We start from the raw sequence: 27,548 nt of genomic DNA on the forward strand, positions 1-27,548 counted from the left end.
TTCTATGCTTCTCAACTGCAACATTTAAGCGGTTTTGAGTTATTGGGCGAATCTGACTCGATCGAAAGCATGCTGCGGACTGGCACACTCACTACATCAGTGCTAGCGAGTTTGGAGGCGGGGTTACCACATTTGCAACAAGCAGCGCCCACTGTCATTCTTCTGAAAAAACTATGGTTCACGGTCAAATCTAGTCTGAAAATCCTGGGTTTTTTGGCAGAAACTCCACTGTGGGATAATTTGAATTTAGCAGAAGTATACAGGTTAGACGGCTTCCAACTTTGGAAGCTTGCCGGAATTTATAATATATCTCAATTATTTAACCAGAATGTATTAAAATCCTTTATGGAACTGCAGACAGAATTTAAACTTCCCAGGCATCAATTCTACCGATAACTTCAGATAGGACATGCTCTCCAGACCCAGGGCCAGACCTCTGTACTCTCACTTGCTACCCACCCCCTAATAAATTACATTTTCTTTGGGCAGGAAAAAAAGGGCCTAATATCTCATATTTACTCCTACCTGTTGTTGGCCATACAAGACACCACAACTCTACCAAGTAGACTGGCACCCCCACAACTGATTATGCACAGATTACTAGAGGTATAGAATGTATTGATCAACAGGTGTGAAGTGGAAATCTTTTTTTTTCTATTTTCCATATACCTTAATGTGACAGGATAGTGGGTGTTTTCATATTTGGTCCCAATGAAACTGTACCTATTTGTTCGAGTAAACCGTGAGCAAAGTTGTTGGTTAGATGGCCAGTTGGTCATCTGTTTGCTGTGTTGGGTTGGAGAGTCTTGTCTCTCTTGCACAACACGGTTCTTCTTTTCTATATTTGTACAAAAATCTTTTTGACGCCACTGTTGTAATGATTTCTGTTTGCACAATGCACACTTGGCCATGATAACATTTATGATTTCTGATGTTACAATTTATACTGTGTCATTTTTAACAATTTGATGCATGATATGTATTGTGTCTCTTGTGGCTCAATAAACAAATTTTCTGATTTAAAAAAATCATTTTTACAGTGGTATGAATTGATATATGGTTATTTTGTTGAAGCACATTTATTGAATGGGTGAGATCTACATAAACCAGGACTGTTCACAATTATTTAATGATTTGCACACACTGCACTTTTTGTTGCACAGGCACAGTTTGTATTTAAAAGTAAGAAAAGGTCATGTGTACATTGCTGGAGAGGTGGGTTTTCAAGAAATACTGTAACTGATAGAAAAAACTGCGCTTGGTGCTCAGCATCAAACAAAAATCTAAATCAAAACTCCCACCGCTGCACTTACAAACAATACTTAATTCCAGTGCTGAATCAAAATTAAAAAGTATGTAAATGTTGCGCTGTGTTACTAAACTAAATGTGTCTTAGTTCCAGTATACAGTAGTATCCCAATACAAAGGATCATAATATTATCAAAAATAAATGTGACATGTGTACCAACATCATAAATCCAAATACAATTGAGAAAAAAATGAAAATTCAGAGGGTAACACCACTATTCCAAAGTGACACAAAAAATGTAAAATACCAATTAATAAATCAATAAACATAGCTCCTGATGAAAGTCCACTACCTATATGCAAATGTACAAATAAAACAAGTAGTTATGTGAAGGAGGGACCCACCACCATTGCAAATCTTGCCATATGTTTCCACTGGTGAATGACAATAAGCAGCCTTGTGAATTCAACACCACCAGCCTCTTACCAAGTGATAAGACCCCAAATTATAAGAAGCCTTATAACAGCACATTATCAGTAATCATCCATCCACAGCCTTGGAACCATATGGGATATCATAGGAACAGGTTGTTCAATGGCACTTCAGAGTACATAAGCAGGGATTCACTGTTTGCAACTCCACTCCACCATGTACATTAAGCCATGTAAGAGGTAACCAAGCATTCCATAGAGCAACCCGCAAATTTATTATAAGTATTTGTGCATCTACTTATATAAGTACAGGGATAAATAACATGTAAACACAACCACCACCACTGCTAGCTCCAGCAGGTGTAATGATGTCAGCACAAGCTTCACCCCCAATGCATTTCAACTAATAGGCTGCTCGCAAGGGGTTGGCTAGACATGCTGGCACTTCCTTTAACTACACTGCAAGTCTGTGAGTGATGCCCTCCACGTTGACTGCACAGTAAACAATACATCATATTTAATCTTAATCATATGGAATCCATGTAAGCCCTAATATGTTAGATAAACAATAAAACTTCTTTAATTCAGCATAAAATAAATTCTAAAAACAAAACAAGACAAAAAACATTTTTCATTCTGACTTGGGAGCTCTCTCACTCCATTATATGGTCAAATTTCATAATGGCCCACTCTTCAGTGTAAAATCGCCATTCTAAGACAGTAGCCATTACCAAAGAAAACTTATAAATAATCGTTAAAATCACTAAACATATTTTTTTAATGAAAATATTAAAACCATTTGATAGATTAACTATTATTGAAAAAACTAAATTTCATTCTATGTTAAAACCAAAAGGGACATAGGTTTTTAAATCATATATCCATATTGTAATTCTTCCCACTAAAATCATGTTTCAAGATGTTTCAATGTTTATTAAGAAGTTTCTTAATAAGATAATTGCTGCTTTGAAAATGTAGTGCTAAAACCCCTTTCAAACCTCCTATCTCCTTGTTTCTTAGGTCTATCTTTCAGTATTTCCTCTCGTTCCAACTGAGAGACATATGTTATAACTGTTTGCAGTTCTTCATGATCGTATCACTTTGCTATGAGTTTTTTTGGTAACATTAGCATGTTCAAAATAGTCAGATATGTTTGAACAATTTCTTCTAAGGCATGTACACTGTCCCTTGGGTATGTTCCATAAACACAAAGGGTGGTGGCAGCTGCTTAATGGTATACACCCATTTTTATCATTTTTTTTGTTTATGTTTGAGTATGTAATAAGTTCCTTTATTTGGATATAGTGAGATCCAAAAAATGAATCTCTGATTCACTGACCATTTTGTCCCTAGATCATTGTTGTTAACACCTTCCCGCCCAGCCTATATCAGATTGGCGGCTGGGCGGGTGCTTTCCCATTTTGACTGGACATCTTATGACGTCCTTCACACGGTGGCGCACAGCACGGTGATCAGTGGTGTCCCTCGGACACAGCGCATCCCCAGTCAGGGTAAAGAGCCAATAACGTAGGCTCTTTACCATGTGATCAGCTATGACCAATCACAGCTGATCACATGTAAACAAATGCCGGTTATTGGCATTTCATTTCCTCAGTTTCTGTCAGTGTCTGAGGAAAGAAAAGTCTTTCCAGTTACAGGTGAAATTTACACTGATAATCAGGGCACTGATGTTTCTTTAAATATTTGTCATGCAGTATATAGGTAGCTGTTTTGTAGCTCCATCTTTGTTTGCCAACTTTTCTGCAAGGTACTGTATGATCTTAAGGTTACATATACATAGATATACTATTGTTTATTTTTGTGTTTTGCTTTTTATTAGACTAGTTTTGTATTACTGGATACTTTGTTTCTTTGGTGTGTGAAACGCATCTGCTGGGATGCCCAAGAGCTGCGTGGTTTTGTCTTTTTTATGTGTATGCGAATAATAATAATAACAGTAAAGAAGCCAATTTTTTGTACATCGAAGCTACTTTCGTTTTCTACTTCCGCTGATCATGTCTGTGGACCAGAGCAGTATCCAGGTAGATCTAGTGGCTTTGGGTCACATGCAGGTCAGCATTGGAGTGGTGTGTACCCTGTACATCCTTTCAATAACTTGTACCGTAGGTGCTGAAGGAACCAGATATTGTTTTTCCTTTTTATCTACTATATGTTCTTTATATGCCACTTTCACTAGGGTCTCTAATTCTTTCTTAAATTTCAATGTCTAATTCCTTTTCAATAAGTTATGGGCAAGAAATTATTTTGTCCAAGAAATTGTGCGTTTGGTTTTGATAAAATGGTCTCCAACCCCCTTGATTATAATTAATGGGGTTCTCTAGGAGTAGACCACTGTCTACTTTCTTTATTACCTGTTGGACTCCTAGGTTCCTTACTCCCTTCATTTTGCAAAGGAATAAATCAGTTTCTTAGGGCGATAAATCCCTGTTTAAGAGGAGCTGGTTTCCCCTTTCCATGGGTTTCCTTATTATTGTTTCCATTGTGTCTCCACCTTTCCTCTTTATTAGAGGTAAGGGCCCTGTATCATGAATTTGTCTGGGGATTTCTTACCCTCGCAGATGTTTGATTATACTGTAAGCCAGTGGCCGGGCTGCTTCTCTCTGTGTATCACTTGTTTTATTCTCCACTTGTGTCTCTGGTCTTTGATAATTACTTCCATTTAAAGAGGAACTGCAGTCTGCTCACATAATTTGTAATAAAAACATATTTGCCATTCTGAAGTTCCTTCAAACCACTTTGCTTATTATTTTCTATATACTGTGGTTCTGTACTTGACAAATATGCTGCAGAAATCTCCCACCACTGAGTCTGGCTGCATCCATTTCTAACTGTGGGCAGCTGAAGCTGCTGCCTGTTCATTTTCTGGATTTACACAGGCACACCTCCAGCTCTGCAGTTTTCATTGGCCCTCTTATGACTCACCCCCCCTCCCTTCCTGGCAAACTCTCAAGAGAGTGAAAGAGAGAGAGAGCTGTGCGTGATGTCATAAGCCTAGGCTTTTTTTTACCAGACAAGAAACAGGAAGTGGGTTGTATAAGGTATTTACTGGCAGAAAAAAATATGTTTTACTATTCAAAGTTAAAACAACAATGGCAGAAGATTTAATAGAAGGAAAGATGAAAAAATGACTAAAGTTCCACTTTAAATACCCTTTTTAAATGATAATCCGCTGTATCTGTAAAGTTTTTTTTTTTTTCAATAATGTTTATTATGTTTTATCAAAAGAATAAACAAGGTCAAATATATGGACAGAGACCAGCATCAAAATTTACAAGAAGTGTGGCACCAACATTCCTTAGAAATAGAAGAGAAATTTAGGAGATATGGGACTTTATGGGTGCATTACAATGTATCATATATTATTATAATGTGTTACTTGCCATGTGTGCAATTGCAGCCATATGTGTATAATAATATATGATATGTTAATTCTTGTTGTACAAATTTCCTGTTTTTGTGCACATTTAAAGTTGATTAATTATAGGTCTTCATATTTAATAAATTCATCTTCACATTCTTTCCTGAGGAAGCCACACGGCGAAACATGTAGAAAACATGAACGTGATGGAAATATGAATGTGATTACAGTAAATCATTGTCATTAATAGGATGTTTGCACACACCTATGGCTATGATTGTGTTGTATACATTTGTTTTATGATATTGTTCATTTAATAAATTTTTGTATATACATATACCTTTGAGTGAGTTCTACATTGTAACGCACCCATAAAGTCCCATATCTCCTAAATTTCTCTTCTAAAAGAATAAACAAGTGATAAACATTGTTAGCCATAAGGTGATTCATGTCAAACAAAGTAAAACTTATGAATACCAAGAGTAAAGTAATAAATATACTTGGACACATGTGAGTTCCAGATGCTAAATCCAAGGCATCGGGTGCCATCCCATTCCTCCAAACACCCCATTGGGGATAGACTGTGTCATGGTGGGAGGATAGCGTTATCAGCACCATACTTATATGGTACCCATAACCGATAAAGTAGAGTGATACATAGTAGACAGTTGGTATATCTAACTAGTTAAACTTAGAGAGTGTTTAAGGTTTCGGCTGCTAACCCCAATGGGGAAAACGTCAAGGCCAGGTTAAAGAGGGTGGATAAAGAGAGAGGTGCAAGTGTGAATAGGGATAGGAAAGATAATTAAGCATTCGTGGATACACTCATTAGTCACTTAATGAACATTGATGTGTGGATTTGCATAGAAAAAAAAAACAGTTAGGCGTTCACATCTGGCTCTATCTCATCTAGAGAGTGATAGGGGATGGTTCCTATGGGTGGTATAAGTCGGTGTGAATTGTTGCTCCAGTTAAGTGAGTTTTATACTTCTGGGATTGGCTAACCAAGTGGACCAGTGGCTGTGAAACTTATCACCTGTCAGGCCAGATTTGGAAAAGAGATATTCCATGTGGCAGCGCTCGTTAACGGTGGTGATGAGAGCTGTGGTAGTTGGCAAAGTGTTTTTTTTCCAGGCATGGGCTAGTACTGTGCTCGCTGCAATTAGAATATGTTGGATAATATGAATATTGGCTGTAAGCCACCAAAGAGAGCCATTTGTGGCGTTAGTTGTCGGGTAGTGTTAGTTGTGCTGGTGATTAATGCCAATACTTTCTTCCAGAAAGGTACTATAATAGGACAGTCCCACCATATGTGGAAGATGTCACCAATTGCATCACAGTTCCTCTAGCATTTTGGAGAGTAGGATTGAAAAATGGAAGCCAATCAGGTGTGTAATACCATTTGTGGTAGATTTTCATGAGGGTTTCCCAGTGAGATACATTTTTGGAAAAGGTAGTCGGGAGCCGGAGGGTATGATACCACACTTCTGAAGGAAAGGAGGTTTGTAATTTTGATTCCCAATAAACCATACTGGTAGGTTTGCAAGTGGCTGTAGGCCGGGAGAAGAGGTTATAGATATGGGAGATTCCCTTGTTTTTATTGGTTGGTTGGATGGAGAATGAAACATGTCTTTGGGGGTCGTTTCTGTAGAGGCAGGCAGTTTCGAGAGTATGTGACGAATCCTGAGAAAGATTTGCTGGATAGTCCGTGGAGAGCTGTTGGTAACGTTTGAGGTTCTTTTGATGAAATAGGTCTCTAATTGTCTTGATTCCTGCTGTATACCAATGTTGAATTGATAGGTCTGGAGATAGGAGTTGCATTGAAAGAATTGGGGGTAGCTTCAAGGCATCTATGTGTATTCCTTGAGAGGTTTGACTCACGGCCTTCCACGGCGTTGACCGTGGGAAGGTATGAACTTGGTGCATGAAAGTTCATCCAGGTTGCTGCTAATACTAAGTGTGGGGCATTCAATATTGCAGTTGATTCAATTTGGTGCCACAAAGTAGTAGGGTGCGGGGATCACCACTGCTGTGCTTGGTCTAAGATGACTGCTTTATAGTACCGTTTAATGTTGGGTGCTCCTAGCCCAGTGAAGGCTGTAGGGGAGCTTAACATTGAAGCTTTCAGTCGGGGTTTGCGAGCTGCCCAGATGAAGGAGTTGAGAGTTTGTTCGATTTTGGCTAGTTCAGTTGGCAGCAATGGTAGTGGCAATGTCCTAAAGAAGTAAAGAATATGTGGAAGGAGGAACATTTTGGTCAGGGCTATACATCCAGCCCATGATGCTTTAACGGATGACATAGTTGAGGTTATGGATTGTAGTTTCCGATGAAGGAAAGATAGGTTAGAGCAGAGAAGCATAAGGGAGGGAGATAAAAGTTGGATGGCCAGGTATGTCATTAAGGAGCCGGAGGCCCAGGAGAAAGGGGAGATTTTGGAGACATCCATTTTGATTGAAGGTGGAAGTGCAATGCTGATCATAGATGACTTAGAATGGTTTAGTTTGTACATCAAAATCACACTAAAATCTTCAAGTACCTGAGGATGGGAAGTGAATTCAATGGGTCGGTAAGTGCGATAATAATGTCATCTGCATAAAGACCTATTTTGTGGGGTGGTGTCCCCAACTAGGACCCCAGAGATGAGGGGGTTTGATCGAATGGTTTGAGCTAGAGGCTCATTCACCAAGGTAAAGATCAGGGGTGAGAGCAGACATCCCTGTCGGGTGCCATTGGTGATTGAGAAGGAGTCAGAGAGGATGCCTGAGGTCCATACCTTAGCACTTGGGGAAGAATAGAGACCTAGGATGGCCTGTAAAAATGTGCCTTCTATACCAACCTTCTCAGGACTTCTTCTAGGTAGCCCCAATGAACTCTATCAAACGCCTGCTCTGTGTCAATGGAGATCAGCAGAGAAGACGTTTGGTGATGTTCAGCCCAGTGGATGAGGTCCACAAAGTGGCGACTGCCATCAGAGGCCTGACGCTGGGGGATAAATCCCACTTGATTGGGTGTATAAGATGGGGCATGTGCTGTGAAAGGCGAGTGGCTAGTAATTTGGCATACATTTTGAGGTCTGTATTAAGGAGTGAAATGGGACGATAGTTGGCTGGGTCATGAGGGGACTTTCCTCATTTATGGATGGTGGTGATGATGACTTCTAATAATTCAGATGGTATGTCTCCAGTAGTTAGAAATCTATTGAGTGAGTTACAGAGATGGGGGACTAATTGCTCACAATACGTCTTATAGTCTTCATTTCCAAAGCCATTGGGGTTTTGTGTAAGGGGAGTGTTTTAATAGCGGTCTGGACTTCTTGTATCGAAAAAGGTTGAGCTAATGCTGTTACCTGTGCAGGAGTTAGAGAGAAGAGACTTCATTTAGAAATGAAGCTTTGAATAGATGCACAGCTGGGTTGTGGCTCAGTAGGGGAGCAGTTTAGGTTGTACAGTTTAGAACAGAAGGAACCAAAACAATTGGCTATATCTTTGGGATTTAAAAGCTTTTGACCTTTAAAGTCTATGAGAAAAGGGATTTTGGGCTGTGCTGCCTTACGTTTGTATTGCTGCGCCAAATTTTTCCCTGCCTAATTTCCCTGGGAATACCAGGTGAGTCTTAATTTTTGCATATAAAAGTCATACCCGCTCTGTAGGTACGAGCTCATATCAGACCTAAGTTTGCATGGGTGGCCTCTGAGGGGCTTGCTTGTTACGCATTTCTAGGATCCTTATATTGTCTAGGAAGCTGTTAAGGGCTGCATTGCGTTATTTCTTCTCCTGGGCTCCCATCTTCAGTAGTGTCCCCCATATGACAGACTTGTAGCATTCCAAAGAGTGGTGGAATTAGAAACAGAACCATCATTGAAGATAAAAAAAGTCCCCAATCACAGTTCCGACCTGTTACCTATTGTCCTTGGTACTGATCAGCAAAGAGTTTAGTCGCCATAGTTTATGTGATGTGGTGGAGGGTGGAGGGGTGAGTGTAATAAACACAGGGGCATGGTCAGACCATGATATCACCCCAATGGAGGAGGTAGAAATGGATTGTAGTAGTACTTTGGAGGTCAGGAACAGGTCGATCCTGGAATAGGTTCTCTGGGAGTTGGAGTAGAAGGTGAAATCTTTCTCAGTGCCATGTTGACATCTCCAGATGTCATAGAACTCTTCCAATAGTACCAAAGAAGAAATTGCAGTGGATATACTTCTCTTTGGGGTGGAAGTATCTAATGAATGGTCGATTACTTCATTAAAGTCGCCACATATAATAATTTGGTCTCTGGGGTAATGTTGAATTTTTTGTATGACAGTTTTGTAGAAAGATTTTTGGTGGGTGTTTGAGGCATAGAGATTAACAATTATCAGAGGTTTGTTATTGAAACAAGCTGATAGTATTAGGAACCTGCCGGAAGAATCTTGTTCTACATGCGATACAGTGAGGGATACGGAAGAGCGCACCGCTATCATTACTCCTCTCACTTTTTTATTATTGGGAGTGGAAGATACATGCAAACAATTTGTGGGTATAGCGTGGGGAGTTAATTGAAGAAAAGTGTGTCTCTTGGATACACAGTATATCAATGTGTTGGGATATCGCTTCCCTCCATAGCATGGGTCCTTTGAATGGGCTATTCAAGCCCTTGACAGTGATTTTGAATGACATGTGTAGTGATTGGGTAAATGTGAAGGTGGCACAGAGATCTGATTGATCCTATTTAGGTAGGGAACCCCCACTTGTATGTAGTCTTATGCTCCATAACAATCAAGGTGATTGGTGCAAATGCTTTGCGTGTCCGCAACGTAGCTGCAGAGATATCGTTATAGAGTGTAATTTGGAGAAAGGCTCAGGGAGAGTGCGCATAGATCTTGCAGCTCTCATGATTTGCTCTTTAGAGTGGAAAAAATGGATTCGGACCAGGATATCTCTAGACAAGGATTCAGGCAGGTGCTGTGGTTTATGAATCCTATGGGCCCTGTCTATGAAAAGGTCTTGCGTTGTTAATGTTGGTAGAATGTTGCAGAATAATTGGTGTAGATATGGGACTATCTCTTCAGGCATTATTGCTTTTGGTACTCCCCTAATTTTATTGTTGTTCCACTTGGAGCAGTCCTCTAGTTCAGCCACTTTTAAACGCAGTTGATGAATAGCCTCTGAGTGTTCATCTTGTCAGTGTTAATTTTGGCAGCAAATCTCAATTTAGTTTTAATCTTAGGACTAAAATGGATGTTGGAGACCTTGTGCTCCTCCACCTTATGTTTAAGGATGCACACAGAAGCTCAATAGGGTTTCAGTCTGCAGACATGCTTGGCCAGTCCTTCACCTTTACCCTCAGCTTCTTTAGCAAGGTCATCTTGGAGGTGTGTTTGTGGTTTTTATCATATTGGAATACTGCCCTGTGGCCCAGTCCCTGAAGGGAGGGGATCATGCTCTGCTTCAGTATGTCACAGTACATGTTGGCATTCATGATTCCCTCAAAGAATGATAGTTCCCAAGTGCCGGTGTTCTATCGATATGTGCCCTCCATCGAAAAGTGCCCACGCATGCGCAGGACAGAGCCGTACTCCAGCTGATTTGGCGATCAGCTGCAGTGACGTGACCATGGCGCATGCCCACATCAGAGGAAGCATTTTTCAATGGGAGAGAGAATGTCACTGACACTATTAAAAGCTATTCAAAGAGTGGAGGGACACTGTAGTTCTCATATTGTGCCTCGCTGTTGTGGGGAGGAGTTTCAGTCTGCTCAAGGTCGCTTTTTGTCAGTGTTGCACGGTGGCTTTAGTGTCTTGATCTGTGCCTGTTGCCTGTGTCTAAAGGCGGGTAGCAACACAGACAAAATCCGCCCTTTAACACAGCCACAAGCCACCCTGCAACAGTGAAGCATAATGTAACAACTACGGTGTCCCCCTCCGCTCTGTGAATAGCTTTCAATTGTGTCTGTGAAATTCCCTCTCCTGTCGAAAAATGCCTCCTGTGATGTGCACATGCGCCAGAGTCACGTCACTCCAGGTGATCAGTAAATCAGCTGGAGTGTGACTCCGCCCTGTGCATGCACGGGCACTTTTCGATGGAGGGCACATATCGATAGAACACCGGCAGCACTCATGCAGCCCCAGAACATGACACTCCCACCACCATGCTTGACTGTAGGCAAGACACACTTGTTTTTGTACTCCTCACCTGGTTGCCGCCACACACGCTTGACACCATCTGAACCAAATAAGTTTATCTTGGTCTCATCAGACCACAGGACATGGTTCCAGTAATCCATGTCTTTAGTCTGCTTGTCTTCAGCAAACTGTTTGTGGGCTTTCTTGTGCATTGTCTTTAGAAGAGGATCCTTATGGGACGACAGCCATGCAGACCAATTCGATGCAGTGTGCAGCATATGGTCTGAGCACTGACAGGCTGACCCCCCACCCCTTTCACCTCTACAGCAATGCTGGTAGCACTCATACGTTTATTTCCCAAAGACAACCTCTGGATATGATGCTGAACACGTGCACTCAACTTCTTTGGTCAACCATGGCGAGGCATGTTCTGAGTGGAACCTGTCCTGTTAAACCACTGTATGGTCTTGGCCACCGTACTGCAGCTCAGTTTCAGGGTCTACATGGGGGAGACATTTTTTTTATTTTCAATAAAGTAATTGTCAAAAACTGCGTGTGTGTTTTTATTTATTTTGGACACTTTTTTGGGGTAAATAAGTAGGGGGTACAATGTACTCATCCACATGGGGGGGTGGGATCTGGGTCCCCCTTGTTAAAAGGGGATTCCAGATTTGGATAATCCCCCAGCCCGCAGACCCCCACAACCACTGCCCAGGGCTGTGGGGAAAAGGCTCTTGTCCCCATCAACATAGGGACAAGGTGCTTTGGGGCAGAAAACGCCATTTTTTTTTACATTTTTGTATTGCAGGCAATGTTTTCTTTTTTTTTTTCCAGCTGTCAATGGGGAAGCCCGCTGACAACTAATAGCTCATCTGTTAAGGACGTGGCAGCTGGCTTCCCGGTGTACACCTTAACAGCCAAATATTCACAGTGTTCTGTGCCCTGATTGGGCAAAGCCTTGCTTCAGCCAATCGGGGCCCTAGAATGCACTGTGTAGCACCCAGTGGGCAAACATCCTGTTGAGCGCCCCACAAATTCGGGTGTTCAGCGAAAACCCGAATGAGCACTGTTTGGGGCCGAATCAATGCTCGGCCCGAACTGTTCACCTATCTCTATTTAAAACAGTTTAGTTAATCAGCACAAGTACTTTTAGAAATTGATCAAAGACTCTTCTTTCACTGCACAAAATAAAGGGCCTCAACTATCTATCTCAATAATTTGTATACTCGGTTTTAGGTATTGGAGGAAGCCATAAAACAAATGTGTGCTAGTGACATTATATTCTATATAGTCTTCAATAATGAAATTGCTGTACTGCTAGAACTGTGTACCGGTCTGTGATATAAATTGTTTTTGGGTGATCAGCACCTTGAAAGGTATTTAAACACAAAAACAAAAATGTAAAGTATCGCAGCTTACAAATACTTTTTATGTTGGCTTCATTCCTCATCTTTTTTTCAGACTTTTCCCCTGAATTTTTACCTGGTATATCTGTGAATAACACACATCCTACCCATGGGCCCCCCTCCTTCAGTACTTCACTGTATCTATGGAGGGGGCAATGGTTACCACTCAGGCTAAACTTTAAAGATGACCGCCTTTGTCATTCTATGCATGAAGGTAAAAAACCTTCTGGGTGCAGCAGCAGTGCCCATGGTTTTGCACAGGGCAGGTAAGATTGAAATATTTGTTATTTAAAAAAAATATGCCTTTACAATAACTTTGATCTCCATTATATGGGGAGTTGATGGGATTAGTAGTTTACAGAAATAAGATATATTGTTTTATGCTTCCAGGTCAGCTCACAGGAGAAGACAAAGACACTGCATTTCTGGCAGCACTTGCTGAAAATACTCTGTGTATGAAAATAGACAACAAATGCAGCCACCACATCTAGGGAATGGTAAGCTGTAATATAGTCAATTTGTGTTCTTTGATTTAGTTGTCATTTAAGTCACAGAAAGAGGTATGCATATGCACCAGTTTACATAAAAACTCCTGAGATATATTTCAGCAGAATGTGCCTGGCCATGTATTATTATTGTACAGGATTTACATAGCGCCAACAGTTTACGTGGCACTTTACGTGAGGGCAGACAGTACAGTTACAATACAATACAGGAGGAATCAGAGAGCCCTGCTAAATAGAGCTCACAATCTAGGAAGAAGGGTTGAGTGATACAAAAGACAATACCTGCGGTGGATGATCTGATGGAAAAAATGAAAGTACAGTTGTTAGTTGAAGACAGAATAGGCTTCTCTGAAGAGAAGGGGTTTCAGGGATCATCTAAAAGCAAGCGGTGTAGGAGATAGACAGACTGAGTTAGGGAGTTCCATAGGATAGGATAGGAGAGACTTTGGAAAAGTCCTAGAGGCAAGCATGGGAGGAGGTGTTGAGGGAACTAGAGAGCAGGAGGTCTTGGGAGGATTGAAGGGAACGTGTAGGTTGATACTAGGTTAGGGATGTAGCTGGGGGCCGAGTTGTGGATGGCTTTGTTGTTTTTAGAATTCTGTATTTAATTTGTTGGGTGAGTGGAAGCCAGCGGAGGGATAGACAGTGAAGGGTAGCAGACACTGAACGGTTGGTAAGGTGGATAAGCCTGGCAGCAGCATCTATGATGGACTGAAGGAGAGATAGCCTATGTAAAGGTAATCCTGTGAGGAGGGAGTTGCAACAGTTGAGGCGGGAGATGACAAGGGAGTGAACTAGGAGCTTTGTGGTGTCATTGGTTAGGAAGGGGCCTATTTTGGAGATGTTGCGGAGGCTGAGGAGGCAAGATTTGGACAGTGTTTGGACGTGGGGCTAAAAGGATAGTTCAGAGTCCAGGGTCACACCTAGAACCTTCGCATACGGAGATGGGCTGATAGTATTGCTATCAATCTTGACAGAGAAATCAGTGAAAGAGGTGCGTGGGGGAGGAAATAATATGAGCTCAGTTTTGGATAGGTCGAGTTTGAGGAAGTGGTGTGACATCCAGGCTGATATGTCTGTTAGTAAATTATTATTAATATATATGTAATAATGTATTATTGTTGCTTCACTTTTCTTGGTACAGCTATGCTAGCACATTGAGCAACATTACTGGAGCTGAGCAAATTGATATGTGTATACTGAGATCTGACCTGAACTGGCTTGATAGCAAGTATTCATGAATATTAGTGAATCCTCCAGATTGTGAAGACCTGTTTGCTTCCAGCCACAGAAAAAGTTGCACTGAGATTCTTACTTGAATCCTTCCACATCTTAACTGCTCTACCTTTAAAGAACCCATTCCACCCATAAGCTTGAATCTACTTTTTTCTAACCTCAAATTATGGCCTTGTGTCCTCTTCAGGGACTTTAGAGTAAATACTGTAGTTTATTACAGTTATAGGTGACCTTTGATATATTTTAAACATTGTAATCATATCCCCTCTTAAACACATCTTCTCCAGACGGAATAACTGTAATCTATGTATTCAGACCTCATTCTTGAAGTCATCCACCCCCTTATTAATTGTGTTGTCCATTGCTGAACTCTTTCCAATTCAACAGGGTCATTCCTGATGATTAGTGCCCAAACTTGCATATTCAAGTTGAGGCTGAACCAGTATTTTGTAAAGAGGTAGAATCAGTGAATTATCTCTGGAATGTATGCCCCTTTTAATGCATGGCAGTATTGTTCTAGTTTTGTTAGCTGTGGCTAGGCATAGCAGAATATTTTCCTTCACTGCTTCTACTAAGGAAGCCCCTTCTAATGTGTAGTTTGCTTGTGTATTTTTGGCACCCAAGTGCACAACTTTACATGTCATAATTCTGAACCTCATCAGGTTTACTTACCTCTCTCCCACCCTCTTTTAAGCATGAGAAGGTTTTTTTTATTTTTACAACACGATGGTCCATTGTGGGAAATGAATAAAGAACTGTAATATTTTTTTTTTGCTTTTTTACTAACTCAAATTGAGTCAAAAGGTGAATAATCCATATAGGGAAATTAATAATATATACTGTAAATAATTCCATATTCACAAACTTTCTTTTAAGGGCAACGTTATTCTAAGGGTTACCTTTTGAAAAGAGGACATTCTATTTTTGGGTAGCTTTTCTCTTGGATGCACCATCCCAGTGCTGATTGGCATACATATGCCATATGCCTGGTAGTTAATAGGAGTGAGTTGTTTTTCTTTTTTTTTTTTTTTTTTTTTTTGTAAGGGAATACTACTTTAATACCCTAAAAATTATATTAATTTATCTGGAAATGCAGGGGATTAAGTGGGAATAAGAGCTACATAATCAACTATCAGTCTCTCATAAAATAACAGTAATACAACTCAGGCATACACCTTTGCAAGGCTTGAATCAAGTGAAGCAAACTTTAAACTACTTGCACAATGGTACAGTACTGCTTTCCTTGTCAAAAGAAGTTTATTGAGTATACAATGTTATAAAGATACATAAAGTAAGTTTACAAGGATCTATAAAGTAAGCTCATTGTTTTACAGTAGGGTTTATATAGGTAAATATCATGAAATTTCAAATATTAAACATTGGGTTCACGTAAACCTAAATTAAAGATATATATCATTTCCTTAGTTACTTTTGTAGGTATTTAAATGATTTATACCTACTATACATATTGTTTACAAGTAGAGTGTATATAGGTCAAATAAATTCTGATAATGAGCTTTAACCACTTGACGACCGCCTCACGCCGATTTACGTCGGCAAGGTGGCACGGACAGGCAAAATCACGTATATATACGTGATTTGCCTTCCGCGGGTGGGGGGTCCGGTCGGACCCCCCCCGGTGCCCGAGGCGGTCGTCTTTGGTCCCACGGCGATCGGAGATGAGGGGGAGGCCATCCGTTCGTGGCCCCCCCTCGCGATCGCCGCCGGCCAATCAGGTAACTTCCTTTGCTGCTGTATGCTAAACAGCAGCAAAGGAAATGATGTCATCTCTCCTCAGCTCGGTATTCCGTTGCAGCGCAGAGGAGAGAAGACATCAATGTGAGTGCACTAACACTACACACACAGTAGAACATGCCAGGCACACAAAACACCCCGATCCCCCCCCGATCGCCCCCCGATCCCCCCCCCACCTCCCTGTCACAAACTGACACCAGCAGTTTTTTTTTTTTTTTCTGATTACTGCATTGGTGTCAGTTTGTGACAGTTAGAGTGTTGGGACAGTGAATATTACCCCCCTTTAGGTCTAGGATACCCCCCTAACCCCCCCTAATAAAGTTTTAACCCCTTGATCACCCCCTGTCACCAGTGTCGCTAAGCGATCATTTTTCTGATCGCTGTATTAGTGTCGCTGGTGACGCTAGTTAGGGACGTAAATATTTAGGTTCGCCGTCAGCGTTTTATAGCGACAGGGACCCCCATATACTATCTAATAAATGTTTTAACCCCTTGATGGCCCCCTAGTTAACCCTTTCACCACTGATTACCGTATAAGTGTTACGGGTGACGCTGGTTAGTTTGTTTATTTTTTTTAGTGTGAGGGCACCCGCCGTTTATTACCGAATAAAGGTTTAGCCCCCTGATCGCCCGGCGGTGATATGCGTCGCCCCAGGCAGCGTCAGATTAGCGCCAGTACCGCTAACACCCACGCACGCAGCATATGCCTCCCTTAGTGGTATAGTATCTGATCGGATCAATATCTGATCCGATCAGATCTATACTAGCGTCCCCAGCAGTTTAGGGTTCCCAAAAACACAGTGTTAGTGGGATCAGCCCAGATACCTGCTAGCACCTGCGTTTTGCCCCTCCGCCCGGCCCAGCTCAGCCCACCCAAGTGCAGTATCGATCGATCACTGTCACTTACAAAACACTAAACAAATAACTGCAGCGTTCGCAGAGTCAGGCCTGATCCCTGCGATCGCTAACAGTTTTTTTGGTAGTATTTTGGTGAACTGGCAAGCACCAGCCCCAAGCAGCGTCAGATTAGCGCCAGTACCGCTAACACCCACGCATGCAGCATACGCCTCCCTTAGTGGTATAGTATCTGAACGGATCAATATCTGATCCGATCAGATCTATACTAGCGTCCCCAGCAGTTTAGGGTTCCCAAAAATGCAGTGTTAGCGGGATAAGCCCAGATACCTGCTAGCACCTGCATTTTGCCCCTCCGCCCGGCCCAGCCCACCCAGGTGCAGTATCGATCGATCACTGTCACTTACAAAACACTAAACTAAACTGCAGCGTTCGCAGAGTCAGGCCTGATCCCTGCGATCGCTAACAGTTTTTTTGGTAGCTTTTTATTGAACTGGCAAGCGCCAGCGGCCTAGTACACTCCGGTCGTAGTCAAACCAGCACTGCAGTAACACTGACGTGGCGAGTCCCATAAGTGCAGTTCAAGCTGGTGAGGTGGCAAGCACAAGTAGTGTCCTGCTGCCACCAAAAAGACAAACACAGGCCCGTCGTGCCCATAGTGCCCTTTCTGCTGCATTCGCCAATCCTAATTGGGAACCCACCACTTCTGCAGCACCCGTACTTCCCCCATTCACATCCCCAACCAAATGCAGTCGGCTGCATGAGAGGCATTTTCTTTATGTCCTCCCGAGTACCCCTACCCAACGCCCCCCAAAAAAGATGTTGTGTCTGCAGCAAGCGCGGATATAGGCGTGACACCCGCTATTATTGTCCCTCCTGTCCTGACAATCCTGGTCTTTGCATTGGTGAATGTTTTGAACGCTACCATTCACTAGTTGAGTATTAGCGTAGGGTACAGCATTGCACAGACTAGGCACACTTTCACAGGGTCTCCCAAGATGCCATCGCATTTTGAGAGACCCGAACCTGGAACCGGTTACAGTTATAAAAGTTAGTTACAAAAAAAAGTGTAAAAAAAATAAATAAATAATAGTTGTCGTTTTTATTGTTCTCTCTCTCTCTATTCTCTCTCTCTTGTTCTGCTCTTTTTTACTGTATTCTATTCTGCAATGTTTTATTGTTATTATGTTTTATCATGTTTGTTTTTCAGGTATGTAATTATTTATACTTTACCGTTTACTGTGCTTTATTGTTAACCATTTTTTTGTCTTCAGGTACGCCATTCACGACTTTGAATGGTTATACCAGAATGATGCCTGCAGGTTTAGGTATCATCTTGGTATCATTCTTTTCAGCCAGCGGTCGGCTTTCATGTAAAAGCAATCCTAGCGGCTAATTAGCCTCTAGACTGCTTTTACAAGCCGTGGGAGGGAATGCCCCCCCCACCGTCTTCCGTGTTTTTCTATGGCTCTCCTGTCTCAACAGGGAACCTGAGAATGCAGCCGGTGATTCAGCCAGCTGACCATAGAGCTGATCAGAGACCAGAGTGGCTCCAAACATCTCTATGGCCTAAGAAACCGGAAGCTACGAGCATTTTATGACTTAGATTTCGCCAGATGTAAATAGCGCCATTGGGAAATTGGGGAAGCATTTTATCACACCGATCTTGGTGTCATCAGATGCTTTGAGGGCAGAGGAGAGATCTAGGGTCTAATAGACCCCAATTTTTTCAAAAAAGAGTACCTGTCACTACCTATTGCTATCATAGGGGATATTTACATTCCCCGAGATAACAATAAAAATGATTTAAAAAAAAAAAAAATGAAAGGAACAGTTTAAAAATAAGATAAAAAAGCAAAAAAATAATAAAGAAAAAAAAAAAAAAAAGCACCCCTGTCGCCCCCTGCTCTCGCGCTAAGGCGAACGCAAGCGGCGGTCTGTCGTCAAACGTAAACAGCAATTGCACCATGCATGTGAGGTATCGCCGCGAAGGTCAGATCGAGGGCAGTAATTTTAGCAGTAGACCTCCTCTGTAAATCTAAAGTGGTAACCTGTAAAGGCTTTTAAAGGCTTTTAAAAATGTATTTATTTTGTTGCCACTGCACGTTTGTGCGCAATTTTAAAGCATGTCATGTTTGGTATCCATGTACTCGGCCTAAGATCATCTTTTTTATTTCATCAAACATTTGGGCAATATAGTGTGTTTTAGTGCATTAAAATTTAAAAAAGTGTGTTTTTTCCCCAAAAAATGCGTTTGAAAAATCGCTGCGCAAATACTGTGTGAAAAAAAAAAATGAAACACCCACCATTTAAATCTGTAGGGCATTTGCTTTAAAAAAATATATAATATTTGGGGGTTCAAAGTAATTTTTTTGGAAAAAAAAATATCTTTTTCATGTAAACAAAAAGTGTCAGAAAGAGCTTTGTCTTTAAGTGGTTAGAAGAGTGAGTGATGTGTGACATAAGCTTCTAAATGTTGTGCATAAAATGCCAGGACAGTTCAAAACCCCCCCAAATGACCCCATTTTGGAAAGTAGACACCCCAAGCTATTTGCTGAGAGGCATGTCGAGTCCATGGAATATTTTATATTGCGACACAAGTTGCGGGAAAGAGACAAATTTTTTTTTTTTTGCACAAAGTTGTCACTAAATGATATATTGCTCAAACATGCCATGGGAATATGTGAAATTACACCCCAAAATACATTCTGCTGCTTCTCCTGAGTACGGGGATACCACATGTGTGAGACTTTTTGGGAGCCTAGCCGCGTACGGGACCCTGAAAACCAAGCACCGCCTTTAGGCTTTCTAAGGGCGTGAATTTTTGATTTCACTCTTCACTGCCTATCACAGTTTCGGAGGCCATGGAAAGCCCAGGTGGCACAAAACCCCCCCAAATGACCCCATTTTGGAAAGTAGACACCCCAAGCTATTTGCTGAGAGGTATAGTGAGTATTTTGCAGACCTCACTTTTTGTCACAAAGTTTTGAAATTTGAAAAAAGAAAAAAAAAAAAGTTTTTTCTTGTCTTTCTTCATTTTCACAAACAAATGAGAGCTGCAAAATACTCACCATGCCTCTCAGCAAATAGCTTGGGGTGTCTACTTTCCAGAATGGGGTCATTTGGGGGGGTTTTGTGCCACCTGGGCATTCCATGGCCTCCGAAACTGTGATAGGCAGTGAAGAGTGAAATCAAAAATTTTCACCCTTAGAAATCCTGAAGGCGGTGCTTGGTTTTCGGGGCCCCGTACGCGGCTAGGCTCCCAAAAAGTCCCACACATGTGGTATCCCCATACTCAGGAGAAGCAGCTAAATGTATTTTGGGGTGCAATTCCACATATGCCCATGGCCTGTGTGAGCAATATATAATTTAGTGACAACTTTGTGCAAAAAAAAAAAAAAAAAAAAGTGTCACTTTCCCGCAACTTGTGTCAAAATATAAAATATTCCATGGACTCAATATGCCTCTCAGCAAATAGCTTGGGGTGTCTACTTTCCAAAATGGGGTAATTTGGGGCGGTTTTGTGCCACCTGGGCATTCCATGGCCTCCGAAACTGTGATAGGCAGTGAAGAGTGAAATCAAAAATTTACACCCTTAGAAATCCCGAAGGCGGTGCTTGGTTATCGGGGCCCCGTACGCGGCTAAGCTCCCAAAAAGTCCCACACATGTGGTATCCCCATACTCAGGAGAAGCAGCTAAATGTATTTTGGGGTGCAATTCCACATAGGCCCATGGCCTGTGTGAGCAATATATCATTTAGTGACAACTTTTTGTAAATATTTTTTTTTTTTTTGTCATTATTCAATCACTTGGGACAAAAAAAATAAATATTCAATGGGTTCAACATGCCTCTCAGCAATTTCCTTGGGGTGTCTACTTTCCAAAATGGGGTCATTTGGGGGGGTTTTGTACTGCCCTGCCATTTTAGCACCTCAAGAAATGACATAGGCAGTCATAAACTAAAAGCTGTGTAAATTACAGAAAATGTACCCTAGTTTGTAGACGCTATAACTTTTGCGCAAACCAATAAATATATGCTTATTGACATTTTTTTTACCAAAGACATGTGGCCGAATACATTTTGGCCTAAATGTATGACTAAAATTTAGTTTATTGGATTTTTTTTATAACAAAAAGTAGAAAATATCATTTTTTTTTCAAAATTTTCGGTCTTTTTCCGTTTATAGCGCAAAAAATAAAAACTGCAGAGGTGATCAAATACCATCAAAAGAAAGCTCTATTTGTGGGAAGAAAAGGACGCAAATTTCGTTTGGGTACAGCATTGCATGACCGCGCAATTAGCAGTTAAAGCGACGCAGTGCCAAATTGGAAAAAGACCTCTGGTCCTTAGGCAGCATAATGGTCCGGGGCTCAAGTGGTTAATCGTAAGGTGGAGAAAAGGAAAGAGAAAGAAGAAAAAGGGTTGAAAGGTAGAGGTATGGTCCACAAGGTTGTCCCGCTCATCAGTTTATTATTCTTTTTAGTTCTCTTTGAAGCCTTAGAATGGGTGTCTCTGTAAGTCATTTAATCTGTTACCATGGCAAAAGGACAGAGTCATTGAAGTTTGACAGGAACTGTTTTATCCAAGGATGCCAAAGTTTTTCAAATTTTGGAATTTGATTTTGATCGATGGCTACCATCTTAGCATGGGACATTGTATTATTCATTCTGTGAATTGTTTCTGCTAGTACCAATGTAGGAGATTTCCATGCCTTGGCCACTGTTTGTTTTGCAGCCGTTATTAGTTGGATCATAAGTTTGAATTGAGAGAGTGTTAACCATTCTGGTTTTAGATTAAGTAAAGTTAAATATGGATCTGGTTGTATTATTTTTTTAAATATTTTAGATGCAATCACGAAGACTTCCTTCCAGAAGGTTTGGATTACTGGGCACGTCCACCATATGTGTAAATATGTGCCTATTTCTGGGCATCCTCGAAAACAAAGAGCTGAGGTATTAGGTGAATATTTTGCCACTCTAGCGGGTACAAGATACCAGCGAGATAGGACTTTATAATTTGTCTCCAGTGCTAAGATGTTGGATGAAGATGACTTAGATGTGAGCCATATGTTAGACCAGTCCGTGTCTTCTAAAGTTCGTCCCAGGTCCTCCTCCCACCTCTGAACATAAGAGGGTCTATTAAGATTTGCTACTCCATATAATTGATTATAAAGTGATGAAATTGTACCTTTAGCAAATGGATCTTTTGTACAGATTGATTCAAAAATGGATTATTGGGATAATGGTGTATCCCCCTTTAGGAATGGTGTATAGAAATTTTGGATTTGGAGATATCTAAATATCTCAGAGTTTGGTAGATCATATTTTTCTCTAAGCGCTGGGAATGAAAGGAATGATTTAGATGCTATGAAGCCATTTAGTGTCTGAATGCCTGATGTTGTCCAAGCTTTAAAAGAATTTGGGTAGATCCATGCCGGATAAAAGGCCGGATTTCTGATAAAAGAAAGGAGAGGATTGTGTGGAGATTGTAACTGATATTTGGTTTTTAGTTTATCCCAGAGAGATAAGAAGTGTTTAGTTATGGGATTATGAATTTTAAAGCGGTCTTTAGGATCAAGCCATAATAAATTTGATATTAATAGAGGGTCATTTTCTGAAGCCTCTATAAATACCCATAATGGGATTTCCTGTTTTGCATGGTATTTGGACAGACTGGCCAAATGTGCTGCTCTGTAGTAGTTAGTAAAATTAGGGTATCTCAGGCCTCCTTTATTTTTGGGAAGATGTAGTGTGTGTATAGGTATACGTGGTTTAGAAGAGCCCCATATAAACGAAGTTGCTCTTTTTTGTACGATTCTCAAAAAATAGGAAGGAATTGGAATAGGGAGGACTCTAAATAGATAAAGCAATTTGGGTAGAATAGTCATTTTGATTGCATTAATCTTCCCTATCCAGGATAAAGGAAGTTGCGACCATTGTTTTATAAGATTTGTGATCTGTCTTAATACAGGAGGATAATTGGTTGAGAATAAGTCAGAATGAGATGCTGTTAAATGAATTCCAAGATATGGGATTGATTTTTCTGCCCATGTGAATGGGAGTGCAGCCCTAGCCGGGATCAATTCCATGTTTGTGAGTGAAATATTAAGCACTAGGCATTTCTTAGGATTAATCATAAGGCCGGATAGGGCTGCAAACCCATCAAGAGCTGGTATTAAGTTAGGACCAGAGACCTGTGGTGATGATAGGAAAAGTAATATATCGTCTGCAAATATACATAATTTGTGTGTAATACCTCCTACTTCAATGCCAGTTATAGTTTGGTTTGTTCTGATGTATTGGGCCATGGGTTCGAGTATAAGGGCAAATAATAAGGGAGATAATGGGCAACCCTGTTGGGTACCTCTTTCGATATTAAAGGCTTCAGATTTGTATCCAGCATATTTTATATAGGCTTTGGGTTTATTATATAATGCTTTGATCCATGTTAAAAAGTGGGGTCCAAAACCCCATTTTTGTAATGAATATTGCATATATTGCCAGGATACTGTGTCAAATGCCCTCTTAATATCGAAAGATAGAAAACATAAAGGGATTTTCCATTTTTTAGCAATATGTGTCAATAACACTGCCCTGCGTATATTATCGCCTGCCTGTCTATTTGGCATGAACCTACTTGATCTCTATGTATTAATTTTCCTATAATGCTATTGAGGCGTTTTGCTATTATTTTTGCTAATAATTTAATATCGAGGTTTAACAGAGAGATAGGCCGATAATTCACACAGGAAGTATCATCAGAAAGGGGTTTTGGGATCATACAAACAATTGCCATTAGTGTTTCTTGCCGAAAAGAATGTCCATCTAGAAGTTTGTTAAAAGTTTCAGTGAGAATGGGAGAGAGTATTTCTGAGAATGTTTTATAGTATAAAGCCGAGTAGCCGTCTGGGCCTGGTCTTTTGTTAAGTTTTAGGTCTTTTATGACGTTAGCAACTTCATCTATAGTTATAGGCTCATCCAAACTGCTTTTTTGATTCTGAGATAACTCAGGTAAGGTTATTTTTGAGAAGAAGGATTCAGCCTCTGTAGGATTAAATTCATTGTTTGTCTTGTATAAAGTTGCGAGATGTGAGTGAAATTTATGGACTATTTTAACTGGATTACAAGTGTAAACATTTTTTGATAATTTCAAACGTATTGGTTTGAAAGATTTGTTAGTTGAATTTAATGGCCGAGCCAAATATGTACCTGGTTTGTTTGTATTCATGTAGAAATTGTGTTTGGAGCGTTTGAGGGATTTATCAACTGACTCAGTGAGAAATAGATCGTATTCCAATCTAGATTTTTCCAGATGAGATTTTGTACTCTGAGATGGATTATCTTGAAATCATATGTAGGCTGCATTAAAATTGAGTTCTAGTTTTTTTGCTAGATTTTTGCGTTCCCGTTTAAATAGTGCCATTTGTCTTTGTATTGTACCACACAAGACAGGCTTATGAGCTTCCCACAGTGTTATTGGGGAGATGTCTGTTGTATTATTAATTGATATGTATTCCTTTAAAGCTTGTTCAATGGCCATCTGATGTAGTGGGTGTTTGAGCATTATGTCCGGTAAGTACCACGTTGGGTCATGCGCTTTTGGTATGGCTGAGGCTATAGTAGTGTATACTGCATTATGGTCAGACCACGGAATCGGAATTATATCTGATGCAATAATTTCTGGTATCATTCCTATTGTTAGAAAAATATGATCTATTCTGGTGAAGGTTTGATGAGGGTGCGAGAAATAAGTGAATTTCTTTTTCATTGGGTTACTTTCTCTCCATGAATCTACCAGATTGTATTTGGAAAGAAGTTGAGAAAAAGGTAATCTAGAGGTTATTTTGGATGGTGTAAAAGGTGATTTATCTAGAAATGGGAGGAGGACCTGGTTCGAATCCCCACACATTATCACTGTTCCTATTTTGTGTGTATTAATCACTTGTAATATATGTGAGAGGAATGGTGTAGGTTGTTTGTTAGGAGCGTAGTAGGAAATCACCGCGATTGCTGTATCCATTATATAACCCATGAGTATCAGGTATCTACCTTCTGGGTCTTTAATTTCTGATGATAAGGTGAATGGTGTGGATCGGTGAAATGCAATTAGAGTTCCCCTTTGCTTGGTACAGGCAGAAGCCGTGTAAATTTGTTGATAAAAAGGAGAAATATATTTTGGAGTAGAATCTTTGGTGAAGTGTGTTTCTTGGAGGCATACTATGTGAGCCTTCTTGTTATGGAAAGTACGGAAGGCTTTGGTCCTTTTTTGAGGGACATTTATTCCCTGAACATTCAGGGAAAGTATATTCAGTGGTGCCATGGCAATAGATCAAATAGTTTTGACTTACTTTTTGTTATTCAGAGCTGACTGCGCAGATCAACCTGTGTGGACTGAAGAGATGAATAGATAGAAAAGAAACCAGTGAATTCTGGAGTAAAGAGTAAACAAAAAACATATGAGATTAGATGATACATTGTATAAATTATTTTTTGCAAGTAATCACAATTTACCCGTGAAAGAGAATAAATATCTCTCTCAGGGGAATAAGTGCCTTCGTCACACTCCCACATAATATGGTTGGGAGAATGAGGAGGGCTAATGGGGGTACACGGATCTTCCGCTTACAGGAGAGAAGTGCTATGTCAAAAGACATCAAAATGATGTTTCATTAATTGGAGTACAGAATATAGTTTTTGTTGAAATTATTTATTCCAGGGTGGTTGTATATGGTTAGTCTTGCCCTAGGCTAAATAATTCAGTTAGAAAGGTACTGTTAATAACTTTGGTATTGATGAAGATAGTTTGAATTATTTTGGGATTTTAACCCTTTTAGAGTAAACAATTACATATTTTATTCATATGTAACTGTTTAGATATGTTAACTCATAAAATTGAGGTTGTATTGCTTCAGATGAGAATAAACAAAAACATAATTCTAGGAACTAGTTAGGTAATAATATATTTGTTTTAAGAAAAGAAAGAAAAAGCTTCCATTACTTCTGGATTATTAAACATATTTGTCATAAAAAGTAATAAATCTATTATTATTACCTGATAATATATAACTGAACAAGAATTTCCTTATTTCACTTATATATTCTAAGGCTATATGAGTCAGAAGTAATAAGAAATATAACTGGAATGTAACATGATCCCACACAGTGTGTGACTATCAGAATGCAGTTACATTCAGTTATAAATACAGGTTTTTTATAGAGAACCATCTCTTAGTATAATAAATGAAGAGATATCAGGAATTAGGATGTCAGTCCATTGAATCTTCTTGGTCCATGGATGACGTGGCATAACGGCCTCTTTTGTGAGAATGATGATTCCCATTTTGTTCTGAAATTTTCTGGGTGCTGCCTGAAGGTGAAGATGATGCCATTCTTCTGCGTGTGGAAGTGTTGCTGCTTGTGGGTTCTGTCAGATTTAATTTTAAAAGGGTTTGTTGTAGTTCATCTGCTGATCTGCTTCTGTAAATTGTACCTTGGTAGTTAAATCTGACTGAAAAGGGGAAGCCCCATTGATACATAATGTTGTGGCGTTGCAGTTCCATTAGTTGGGGTTTCATGGATCGTCTTTTAGTAATAGTAAGTTGGGATAGGTCAGCAAAAATTTGATAATTGTGTCCATGAAAATTAAGTTCCTTTTTTTCTCTTGCAGCAATTAGTATTTGTTCTTTCGTTCTGTAATAATGAAATTTTGTGATTATATCACGTGGGGGTCCATCTTTCTTTTTGGCTGTGAGGGCTCTGTGTACTCTGTCCAGTTCTAAACGTTCAATAGGGATATCTGGCTTTAGTTCTTGTAATAGAGCAGTAATAGTAGATTGCAGGTCTGTCACAGTTTCAGGTATTCCCCTTATGCGCAAGTTTGAACGTCTGGCTCTATTTTCGTAATCTTCGAGCTTAGTTTGAAGTATTAAATTCTCTTTTTTTAATTGTTCCAATTCTGTTATATTTTCTTGGGTTGTAATTTCAATTTCATCCATTTTTATTTCTAAGGCTGCGGTGCGGTTTCCCAGCTCTCTTATTTCTTTGGTTTAGCGTTTTTGTTATTTGGTCTGAGGTTTGTTTTAAAGCCTTATGAAGCATCTTTTCAAATTGTAATAATATTACTGGGGATACTGAGGAGGCTTGTGGAGAAGTTTGTGAGAGGATTTGTTCTGTATCTGACTCAAATGGAGAGTCTTGCTGTGACATTTTCTGTCTGTGAGAGCGCCCTGATGCTGTATCTTGTGAGGTGACTGGAGCTGCTTCAGCTGCAGTGAGTGCCTGTGAGCTCTTTGTGAGGTGATTTTTATTTCTGCCATGGTTTCCTCCCAGTACCATATTTCCTGCCCAAACTTTCACAGTTTGTTCCCAGGGGCAAAAAGGTTCAAATGGATACCTTTTGAGTCTGCAGGCTCCGCTTTGTCCTTCTCTTCTCTCCTCAGCGGTGTGGAGCTCTAACAATGCATGTCTGCTCCGCTAGGCTCCGCCTCCTGCCCCCTCGTTAACTTTCTATTTCAATCATTTTCTATAAGTATTTTGAAAAAGGCAAAAAGTAAGTGAGTACTTTTCCAGAGCAGCAAACATTCCTTGCATGCTTCGAATCATACAACAAGAAATAGTGCATACGTGGGA

At 40.3% G+C, this 27,548-nt stretch overlaps 1 protein-coding gene across 5 annotated transcripts in view; it reads left to right on the plus strand.

Moving 5' to 3' along the window:
• The window catches only part of SGCZ (sarcoglycan zeta), a 2,017,576-nt gene that overhangs the window by 387,401 nt on the left and 1,602,627 nt on the right, over nt 1–27,548 (plus strand). For all 5 annotated transcript variants that reach the window (XM_073608275.1, XM_073608266.1, XM_073608288.1 and 2 more), the window contains exon 2: nt 12,957–13,063. The gene's annotated coding sequence lies outside the window, so the exon portion shown is untranslated. The remainder of the gene's footprint in view (nt 1–12,956; nt 13,064–27,548) is intronic.

This window comes from Aquarana catesbeiana, linkage group LG01 (assembly GCF_042186555.1).
Source record: "Aquarana catesbeiana isolate 2022-GZ linkage group LG01, ASM4218655v1, whole genome shotgun sequence".
In the NCBI taxonomy this organism is placed as follows: Eukaryota; Metazoa; Chordata; class Amphibia; order Anura; family Ranidae; genus Aquarana; species Aquarana catesbeiana.